This window comes from Lontra canadensis, unplaced genomic scaffold (genome assembly GCF_010015895.1).
Source record: "Lontra canadensis isolate GAN:19392208 unplaced genomic scaffold, GSC_riverotter_1.0 scaffold14, whole genome shotgun sequence".
Classification (NCBI taxonomy): Eukaryota; Metazoa; Chordata; class Mammalia; order Carnivora; family Mustelidae; genus Lontra; species Lontra canadensis.
In genome coordinates, this window is record NW_022631008.1 from 5,027,556 (window position 1) to 5,039,786 (window position 12,231).

Here is a 12,231-nt window from a genome sequence, read left to right on the forward strand (position 1 = left end):
GTTGCTTTGATGTGTAGTGGAAGATCTGAGACGGTCTGAAATAGAGGTATGGTTGGTTTAGTTAGAGATTTCTGGAGTGGATGAGCATATGAGAGTGAAGATCTTTGTATCATATGTAAACACAATGCAGAAATCATCTACCTTGTCAGAAGCACTAAACAACTAACTAGAGAAAATTACTTGGCCAGTAGACTTGGGCAATTTTGCCATTGGTGATCCCAGAAATGGCATCATGAGCACAGGAATAGAGGGGCCACCATGTCTAGTAATTGGTACTTTTGAGTGTCCTAACCTGCCTGCAACAGAGACCAAAAGTGGATCCCTCATATGGTATTAACCCTCAACAAAGACAATGGGCCACTTTTTGGCTAGTTGCCTACATCAGACCCCTTTCATCCCTCTTCTTTCCCCTTCCCTTTCATGGGTGTCAAATCTAAATCATACTCTAAAGGTTTTACCTGCCCAGTTCTCCCCTCACCTCCTTAAATAGGCATTACTTCTTGATAGAATCTTAACTCTCCAGTCTCCATTTTAATATATGTTCTCCAGATGACCCAACTGACACAATATCCAAAATAATACTGTATGTTGTCCATAGATATATTTATATGTAAATAATTTTTGAAGCACATTAAATACATCAGAATTGGTGTTTATAGGGAGGTGAGGGGAATATGATAAATTGGGCCAAATAAAAGGAAACAACAAATATTTTAAGAGGAGCCAAGATTAGATGGAGAATTATGTGCCAAAACCTGAGAAATATGGCTGATTGTGTCAATCCAGTTAATTCTTCTGACATCTATAGGGCAAAATTTATAACTTACATCTCTTGTTTTTCTCCTGAGGGTCCAAGATTTTCAGTGTATCTTCTGCTTCTGATTGTACAGTGATAGACTCAGTAATGGGCTGACTTTTGTCAAGCAACTTCTCACATTTCTCCAAAAGAAGAAAGAATATTCTTAAGTCTAGTTACCATAACTTTCCCAAATGGGTTGCAGGATTCCTGAATGTGGGATATATTCTGTAATATTTCCTAATTTTCTGTTTCCAAAAGAATGTCCAACAGTCCTAAATGTGGAGCTAAGCTCTGGTGGGTTTTGTTTGTTTGTTTGTTTTTTGATTTTTTTTTTTTTTAATACCATCCCCAGCACCTAGCCACCCCACCACCTTACTTCACGCCCTTCCTTCAACAGCAACCTTCTTGTATCTTTACTGCCTGATTTTGGCTATTTCTATTTGTCCCAAGCTGGGAGATTCCTGTTCTTGGATCTGTAGAGACCTCCCTCTTTTCTTACACATTTCATTGCCCTACAAAGTCTTAGAGTGGAACTTTCTTTATACAGGGATCTCCTACTGCATTATTCTTAAAGGATGGTTAAGATTGTCCTTTTTTTCTCCTAGACTGAGTGTACTCTGAGTTCAGGTCACAAGTTTCTCTCATCTCTTCCCAGTTCCTTCTTCCTAACCTCTTGCTCATTAAAAGGGAGCCAAAAAGACTAAGAAATTAAGAGAATTATTCAAGCTTACCTGCAAAACAAGGAATTCCCTGAGCTTTCTGTATTGTTTCCTGTGGTGAAGAAGTGTGATGCCCCATGGACAGTGGTACATTGGAAGCCAGTGGATTCTGTTCTAAGTTCTTACTTCCCGGGGTAGCTGTGGCTACAAATGTTATTGCTGATTTGTCTGAGTTTTGGAAAAAGAACATTGACCTTTAGAAAGTTAGGGCCTCTCTTAGATGCTTCTCTAGGAGGAACTTTGGGTAAGATTATATTAGTACTCTTAGCTCATCCTAACTTGGGGGGAAAACTCTGTAACCACCAGAGTCATAAAACTCAATTCCACTTTACATAATTCTCCGCAGCACATGTGGGATACATGAAGTCCATGTGGCTTGGCACTCTCAGCCATACCTAAGGAATGACTACTCAAAGCATTCATATTTATCTCTTCTTTTTTTCTTTCCTAAGAGTAAGTTATAAAACTACTTCCTGTCTGGGGTGCCTAAATGGCTCACTTTGTTAAGCATCTGACTCTAATTTTGGCTCAGGTCATGATCTCAGGGTTGTGGGATCGAGCCCTCCTCAAGCTCTGTGCTCAGTGAGATGTCTGCTAGAGATTCTCTCTCTCCCCCTTCTTCTGACTCTCCCCCCACTCTGTTCAGATGTGTGATCTTTAAATAAATAAATAAATAAATACAATCTTTAAAAAAGACTTTCTATCAATCACCTGAGTTCTACATTCAACTCAATACCTTAATAATAATAAAAAATTTTTATATTCTCAATTTTAAGACAGAATTTTATAGCATTTCAGATTTTTTGAAGTATCTTATAATGGATGTCTGGATTTGATATGGTAGTGTGAGTTTTCTTCCCCCAATCTGTCATGTAACTTATAATTGCTAGCACTTGGGGTCCAAGAAAATGCAGTACTTTTGCTCAGTTTTCTATGTATGCCATGAAATAATATGACCCTAATGGCCAGGGAAAGCCATCCCAGTGAGAAAAGATCACTAAGAGGTGTAACTCAAGGTAGAGACACTGGAGAGAACTTCATATTCCAAAACAGCACCTATAATATCATTCCTTAGGATTAGGATGGTTTCCAGTCTACGGCCATACCACCCTGAACGTGCCCGATCTCATCTGATCTCGGAAGATAAGCTGGGTTGGGCCTGGTTAGTACTTGGATGGGAGGATTATGATGGTTCCCTTCTAAACAGAAAACATTCTCCAGGTAGACCTGGGGAGCTTATTAAAAAGTACAAAGACATCACCATCAGAGATTTAGTTTGGATTGGTCTGTGGAGAGTTGGGGGCAAGTGTGAGAGTTGGGGGCAAGTATATATATATATATATATATATATATATATATATATATATATGACAGAGAGAGACATAGCAAGAGAGGGAACACAAGCAGGGGAAGTGGGAGAGGGAGAAGCAGGCTTCCCACTGAGCAGGAAGCCCCATATGGGGCTCAATCCTAGGACCCTAGGATTGTGACCTGAGCTGAAGGCAGACGCTTAACGAATGAGCCACCCAGGCACCCCAAGTATCAGTATTTTTAAAAGTTCCTCAAATAATTCTAATGTGCAGAGGAGTTGAGAACCAATGTGCTAACATCTTTGTTTCCAACAAAGTCCTGCTTTAATAGATACTAATTAATGCAAGACCAAGATAACTCAGGATTATATCCGATGAGTATTTTCCTCTGGAAGAGAAGTTTGTAATAGGAGAAATGTAGCTAGAAGTGGTGCTGGAAAGTACTAAAGATGTATTTCTACTCCAGAATTGTTCAAAGGGCCCCTGACTATACTTGCTGACACTTTGGCAGCTGGATGTGTCAACTCAACATTAACAAATGTCTCTCTGAAGAACTTGCGATTTTATGTTAATTGACAAAATTTGGGTCATTTATAATTGGTTTTGGAATTAAAAAGAGCATAATGATTTATCTGGCTCTTAGAGTGCACACATGTTGATGGTATGCCTAGTTTCCCTTCCACTGGAGAAGTGCTATTGACCCATTCCAGTGGTCCTGGTAGTCTGTCTGCCTAACAGTAGAGGTGGACATGTGATGCAGAATGATTCCTGGTACATGTGTCAGTATTTTCCCAACCTAAATGCTCAGAAATAAAAACACTGAGTTCTAAAATATGCATATTTTCCGCTTAGGATATATCTACCTTCCAAAAAGGGTATATTGACTTACACTTTCATAAGAGGTGAATAAAACAGTTTACTTCTTCATCACTTAATATCATCAGACTTAAAAAATTTTTCTCTCTCTAAATTTTTATCTCTCTAAATATTTATCTAAAATAAATATATATTTATTTAGATTTTTTATTCTAAAGTGTGTAAAGTGATATCTTTATTGTGTATTTTTAGGGTATTTAATGAGTTTAAGCATTTTTTCAATGTTTCTTGGACATTTTTATAGTCTTTTGTGAAATGTCTATTGGTCATTTAAATTGTGGTTTGGAGTTTAAATCAACTTTTTATGAAAGGCAGTATGACTTTGAATTTTTTATTATTTCATGAATTTTTGCTTATATCATGAGGCTTACATCAAATTAAATTTATGAAATTTTATAAATTATGAGAATTTATTCCAAGAAATTATATTATTAGATAACCTTCATCACAGCTCTGGTTATCTTTACAAAGGAAAATAAAGGAAACAAAATAAATGTCCAACAATCAGGAATTTGTTAATAATTTATGATAAACATATAATTATGCATCTGATAATATGATAGGAGATGATAGTCACAATATGTAGATAAGTGATTTTGAAAAAGAGTATATAATATGTTCCCTTCTTTGTAAAAGTAAGTAATGTATGTGTGTATGTATATTTATTTTCAAAAGGCCGGAAGGGTGCTCGCTTCGGCAGCACATATACTCAAAAGGCCAGAAGGAAATTTAAAAACATGACAATGGTTATCTTCAAGCTAAAATCAAAGGTAATTTTTCTTTTCCTTCTTGTTGATGAACTGTATTACCCAAATTTTGTATAAAAGACCTGTATAACTTTGTAATGAGGCAAAATGTAAATTTTAACTATTGATCTAGCTAAACCTTTTGCTTGGCCAAACAAAATTTGGCTATCTTAATTTACTCCTTAGTGTTTGCATTTTAAATGTGACAGTCATGCCTTTTTACTGCAATTGGCATTGAAATTTTGCCTGAAGTCCATTGGCATCATGATGCTATAATCTACAAACATGGTAATCTAATAATTAGTAGAAATTATATACTTTAAGAAAATGAATGGCGTTTAGTTCTCCTGTAGCTACTTCAATTATAATCTAGGAGAAGTAAACAGTTGTAGGCTTAACCCTTTCTATCAAGCTTTTGAAAACACATTACAGTGTATTATGAATATTATTGTTATGCACTGAGTCAAAGAGTTATGAAAACAACACACATTTGATTGTTGATAACAATTTCCTCAAGATTTTGATTCCTACTGTAAGATTCTTAACTGTGCTCTGAAATAGGCCAATATATAATCATGCTTTGAAAGGAGAACTTTTCATTGGTATGTTCTTGTAATGTTTTTTCATGACTGAGCCATATTTGGCTACTTAATAAAGGGTAAATGAATAATGGCACCAATAGATTCATCCTGTTAATAGAAAAAAAATCACACCTTTTCATTAAGTTATTAATGATTCTTTTTATTCAGATAACAGATATTTTTTGGTTGTTTTCTACCTGTTGTTTCACCTGAGGGAAATTCTTACATAAAATATAATTAATTCTATCCAAAGTTGCAGTAACCCGTGCTGTGAATGCCATATCGGAGAGTTATTTATTGTTCTCCAGAGACATAAATTCTGAATTAATATGTGTAAAGCCTTTAAAACAGTTTTTGGCACATAGTATGTGTTCAAAATCAAGACTATGTTCATTTCTTTTGCAGAAGGTAATGGAAAAGGAAGAAATGATTCAGCATGAGACTTATAGTCTTTTTGTTATTTGAATCACAGTCACAAATTGAAATTTCTAGGGGTGCTTGGGTGACTCAGTGGGTTAAGTGTCCAACTCTTGGTTTTGGCTCAGGTTGTGATCTCAGGGTCCTGAGATTGAACCCACAAATGGGTTCCACACTCAGTGCAGTGACTACTTGAGATTCTCTCCCTCTCTCTGTGGCCCTCCCCATACTTGTGTGTGCTCTCTCTCTATAGTAGATAAATAAATAAATAGATAAATAATAAATAAATAAATAAATAATCTTAAAAAGATATATATTAAATTTCTAAATAGTGAAAATACAAACACTATATGTATTTATATATTATTAGGCAAGTGTCTCATGTTGATCTCTTTACATTTCCTCCCTTATTTTGAAACAGATGTCTGGCAGCTCCTGGCTATATATATGGCAGAAGGTGAACAGTTTAGAAAGGACTGTCCTGGTCCTGGTGCATATTTGAGACAAACATTCACCAGTGTTTTATATCTAGGGACCTGGTTTAGATGCCACCACAGGCCTTCTTCAACTTTATTATAAATATTTTATCATATAAACGGTAGTGGAAATCTGTGCCTAACTGAGAATTGAAAGATGAGTGATTCCCAGGGTGGAGGGGGGTGGGAAACAACTGCTAAATATCCCTGGTACTAAGGCTTTCAGATACCCAATTTTTGAATTGTGAGAACTCTCAGGTACCTCTGGAGGTACAGCCAGATGAAGCCTTGGGAAGTTTATAAAAGCTTCTTCTAGAAAACATTAAAATGGGGAAGCTGGAAAATTCCTGAAGGACACGTCTTCATCTTCCAAATGGAGAAGAAAAAATGGTGGACAAGCCTCAGATGCTTTTAATCAGCTCAAAACTGGAGGACCAGTTCCAGCTTCCACCCTTTGGGATTCATGCCACATACAGATTGGCAGGATCTAAAGAAATTGTGGGAAGCAGCTAAATTGTTCCTGTGGTCCTGCTTTTTTCCTGCCTCTGGCACACTGAAAACTTGATAGAGTCTCCAATCTGGGCCCCAGCCTAGTCCCCTCACCTGGAAAGGAAGAGCAGTTGAGACTGCCTGGGTGGTCAGTTGAAGTCATCTTGAAGGTGTGAAACTACCTACACACCTCTACCCAGCAGCTCAGCTCTGAAGATCTTCACATGTCTTCCTTTTGGCTGCAAGTTTTGTTTCCTATTCTTTCTAGTTTTGATGAAATGATCAAAGGAGAATATTTAAATGACTCCTCAGAGAGACATTGGCATCTGTTCTTGTTTATTAATTTCTAATTCTATTTTTCCCCTTGCCAAATATGGTTCAGCTATGCTTCTAAGCTTGCAAGTCCCATTCCAGTGTTCCTGGTAAATGCCATAAAGTGAGTTTTTCTGCTCAGCATATGAAGTTGCAGGTTCACTGCTTTCTGGTGCATGGTTATCTATCCCCAGTTCCTGTTCCCTGACAGATTCTAGAGCAGTGAGACAGCTGACCCAAATCCCTAAACAACCCTTGGTTGCCATGGGTTTCCAACACCACCTTGGACCTTGCCATCCCTACAGTATCTCTGAAGAATGTTCTAAGCATTACTCAAAGTCCTTTTATGCCTCAATGTATCTCTAGGTCCTGGGAGAAAGTAGTCAGACAATTGATCACTATGCCTGAGTACTGCCAGTTCTAGAACATCAGTAGTGCCAGAATCAAGCGCCCTGGCTGAGAAAAGATACACAGTTGAGCTGGTCCCCATATCCATCACTATTCTCTGACCCCATACAGAAATGGCTCCAAATTCATAAGCAATTGAGTCCATTAAATGTTGTGTTAAAACGGAACTTCCCAAGTGGTAATTTGGGAAGAACTCTCTTTGTAGACTTCCTTGATTTAATGTCATAAAACTTCTTTCTGAAATCTTGCACTTGCCTCAAATAATAATTTCAACTTTGGCATGTAATTGTACTTTCAGTTTGGGTCTTGCGTGGTACCCCCAAGAATCACTGCTATTTCCATTGGGCTCCCTTTATCCCTTTTGTCCTCTTTCACTCATGGTAAAAAACCATATTAACTCATATTTACAGCAATGATTTTTATATCAATTATAGGTAGAGTCTCACCTTAGCTTCAAGAGATTGTGTTCCTCTCTTTTTTCCTCTTTGTTATTTCTAATCTTGTGAGCTCATGTCTTTAAAAAAAATATTTTCTGTACTATAGTTTTAGTGGAGTTTTTGGGTGCAACAAAATCATATGTGTTAGTTTAATCAACCATCATCTTTGATTCTCAAAAATATTTTTTAAAAATTTCATAAATTGAGATGTTAAAAAAATTTAGAAAAGTTGAATGTGCAGTGAATTTTATTAGTGTACATTCTTTTCCTGTCTTGGCCATTTATGGGATAGTGTTGCTATTGCTAAAATGGAGAAGTTCAGGGAATGTACAGACTCAGAGGGAAACATCAGTGTTCAATTTCAAGTATGTTAACTTTGAGATCATTATGAAGCATACACATAAAATGAAAATAGGCAGGTGGGTAAATGAGTCTAGACATCAGAAGAAAAACCCAGATTAAACCTAAGTTTAAGAACTGATGATGTATATATTGTGTCAAGAGGTGGTTTTGAATGGAAATGGAAGATTTTATTGTGACAGCATTTTTCACTGAAACTGTTATTGAGGTGAATATAGATTCACATGCACTGGTAAGAAATAATACAGAGAGATCCCATGTGCCATTTATCCACTTTCTTTCAATAATAACATCTTATAAAACTATAGTATAGTGTCACAATCAGGATATTGGCATTGATATAATCTGCCAGTCTTGTTCAGATTTCCTCAGTTTTACTTATATTTATTTATGTATGTGTGTATGTATTTCACTCTTTGCAATTTTATTATATGTATAGGCTTGTGTGTTCCACTACCACATCTAAGGTATAGAACTTTGAAAGTAAAATATTTTCAAAAGCTTGGCAAGACAACTAGTGAAATCAAACTTCTAATTTCATGGTGATAAAAATTCTAATATTACATCAAAATTGTCTTACTCTTTCGCACTCAAGTATAAGACTTCATGAGTGGCCCTGGATAGATTTCAGGAGATAGTGTCTTCTGATAAAACTCTGAATACCCTGAGCTTACTATACCAATTTTCACTTCCTTCCCAAGTAACTCCCACTTATTTGTCCAACGAGGCTGTTTCTGTTTTGATAGAAGATTTATAATTCCCTTACCTAAGAGAGGATGGCTTTTTAAAAGAAGCCATTTCCTCTTAGTCATCATCACCATACCCTGCATTATTTCCAAATCTTTAATTTTTTAAGCAAATTCTGGCATTTCTCATATGGCCTAAACAGCAGTGCAGGTTGTTCTCAACCGTCCTTCTGCTTGGACAACATGACCTAGCAGATCAACTCATATTTCAGTGTCTGGCAGTTAGGAATGTGGCATGGATCATATGGCAAGCTGAAAAAGAAAACCACAGTAGAGAACTCTATAGAGTTTTAGAGTAAAGCCATGCGATTTTCAGCAAATTATTCTCCTTTCAAGACATAGCTTCTCAATTGCCACTGGATGCTGGCAACAACAGCATCTGATCATGTGACTTGAGCTACCCAACATAAACTGGACACTACCAGGTCCATTTAGCCATAGAATTGGATAGGTGCTAAAGCATTCCAACATTAGCCTTGAAGGCTTACATCATCTCCCAAATCACCTACTTTTGACAAAGTTGCTGCCACTCTTTTAGCCTCACAGATAATTCTCTAGAAGTTGATTGAAATGTAAAAACTTCAAGTCAGATCTTCGAGTGATCTGCATAACATGGTGACCCTATTGTGCTGTTGTATTTGTCTCAGGAATAATACCCCGAGACAGTGGAAAGAGAATTTCGAGGAGAACATGTCCATTAAATACTTTTTCTGTATGAAGAGATGGTCTCATTAAGGTCATCTCATTGTCATGGCTAATAATTTGGCTCCATGGTCAAAGAAATAAGATTGGAGAATTAGTTATATCAAGATTTGGCAAAGAACAGAAGACAGCTCTTTCAAAATGGCCCCAGAAGAATAGTTATGTCCTATGTGAATCCTGAAACCAAAAGCTCTCACTGCAATGGAGATAACTCACCCTGAAGAAACTCAGTTTCTTCATTTGCCTCAGTGCTTTTTTTTTTTTTAATTTTATTTATTTATTTGACAGAGATCACAAGTAGTCAGAGAGGCAGGCAGTGAGAGAGAGGAAGAAGCAGGCTCCCCACTGAGCAGAGGGCTGGATGTGGGGCTCTATCCCAGGATTCTGAGATCAGGACCTGAGCCGAAGGCAGAGGCTTTAACCCACTGAGCCACGCGGGTGCCCTCTCAGTGCTTTTTTAATGGGCTCGTGATCCAACTGGCCAAGATGGGAGGACTCCTGTTATAAATGGAGTAGATGATCGGTAAGTTCATGGGTAGAACCTTGACTGTCCCAACTATTGAGCAGTAGTTGTATATAGGATAGATATTGAAAATGGAGCTACAGGATCTGCTGGTGAAGTGAGGGAGAGGGAAGTGTCAAGAATGACTTTAAGGTTTTCGCCTGAGCCAAACAAGGTATCATTTACTTCAGGAGAAAGAGCAAATCTGGTGTGAGCTCATGGTCTAATCTAGACAGTCAGTTGGTTCTATCTAGGACTCTAAATCTTTTTTTTTTAAAAGACTTTCTTCATATATTAGAGAGAGAGAGAGAGAGAGAGCATGAGTAGGGGGAAGAGCAGAGGGAGAGGAAGAGAGACAAGAACACTCCCTACTGAGTAGAGAGCCCCATGTGGTACTCGATCATCCTGACCTGAGCTGAAGGCAGACACTTAACCAACTGAGCCATCCAGGCACCCCTAGAACTCTAAATCTTCAGCAAGTGACAGAGATGAAGGGGATACTGCATTCGTCACAATGGGAGTGGCAGAGCCAGACCAAATTGCTGCTGACCACTACAGTTCTTTCTGATGCCCAACTCCCAGAGCGCTCCTATGATCTAACCCATTATCCAGGCCCTGGTTCTCCAGATTCTCATTCATTGTGTCAGCCCTTTGTAGTCTTCAGTCACTTTCCAATGAATGCCATCTAGCTAGGCTCAGTTGCAGTAGCAGTCTGACTGACAGGATGGGTGAATACACTATGAGGTAGTTTGTAGTCAGCTGGTGGCCTCTGGCATCTTGCTGCCATAGCAACGCAACTAACATAAACCACCTGGGGTTTGTTATTTTGTTATAGACATGTTTGTTATAGACATAAAATGTGATGTGTATGTTTAACTTAAAATATATCATCTTATGAGAATACCAAACATAATAATCCCTGCCTGTCAGATCTCCCATCCTTATCAGGTAACTACATTTATAAGAAACAACCATCTCTGGTATTCTTAAATTTGATCGAATAATGAGTTTTATAGAGCAATTTTTTTAAATAATGACCCTCTGTATAAACAGACTGCTTTGCACCAAATTTCAATTTAGTAAAAGCATTCTTCGTCTGTGTAGGAGCAATAATATATTCTTTCCTTGATTTTGAGTTTTTACTTTTTATATCTTGTTTTATTATACTTTTTCTTAAAAACGGCCTCAATTTTGTGTGTGGGGGGGTATGTGTGTGTAATAAGACAAGGTATATATTAATCCATCAATCTTCATGGAAGACTGTAATTGAACTATAAAAATATGTGTTTCTTTTAAAAATATTCCACAGGTAATCTCAAGCATAACAATATGCACTGTTGAAAATTATTTCTGATATATAATCTAAGATCAACTTGCTTTAATTTACCATCACTCTCACTTGACTTATCATTAATAGAGATGTTGAGTAACTGATCATTTTTCTTCATGTCACACTCAATGTGATGAATACATTTTTTATTTTATGGATTTTTAATTTCATTGAGTTCCTTTGTAATAGGTAGAACTTTTAATGCATCCTATTTACCTGTGAATCAAGTGTTGTTACAGAGAGAAAGCAATTATTAAAAGAGGAACAGTCTGCTTCTACATATAAACAGACAGAATTGCATATTCTGAAAATGCCTTATTTTACCAAAAGCTATTATTGTCCCAAATTTGAACAATATCCTGCTTTTGGTTGCAGGCAACACCTCCACCATGTCAGTTCATTTTAAAAAGTATGCCTTTGTTCAACATCAAGGGAACTGGTTAAAATTTGGTGAGGTGGGAATGGGTAGATTCCCAGAAAACAGCTTACTGATTTTAAAATTTGGAGAAATGGAAATAACATAAGGCTGGAAGCATCCTTAGAGTAAAAGTGCTATAGTAATAGAATTATTCTTCTTCGTTGCATCCCAATATCACAGATATTTTAACAACCTCATCCAACATTGCACCATGGAAAGCAGAGAGAAAGGGGAGAAAGGACAGCACAAAGGGCAGCTTGCAGAGACGGATGCAAGTGGCTCCCTTGAAAAAGGAAAGCATCTTCTGCAGGACCAGTGGCTGCATCAGGGAGGGCCAGGGGTAGGATTTCTGTCACTCCATAATTTTCATTTTACACTAAGCCCCAATTGCCCCCTAAATTAGTTAATTAATTAGTTTGAGAGAGAGAGAGAGTGCTCAAGCAAGCAGGGGGAGGGGCAAAGGGAGAGAGAATCCTGAAACAGAATTCCTGCTGAGTGGGGAACCTGATGTGGGGCTCGATCCGAGGACCCTGAGATCATGACCTGAGCTGAAACCAAGAGTTAGCCATTTAGCGGCCTGTACCACCCAGGTGTCCCTCACCC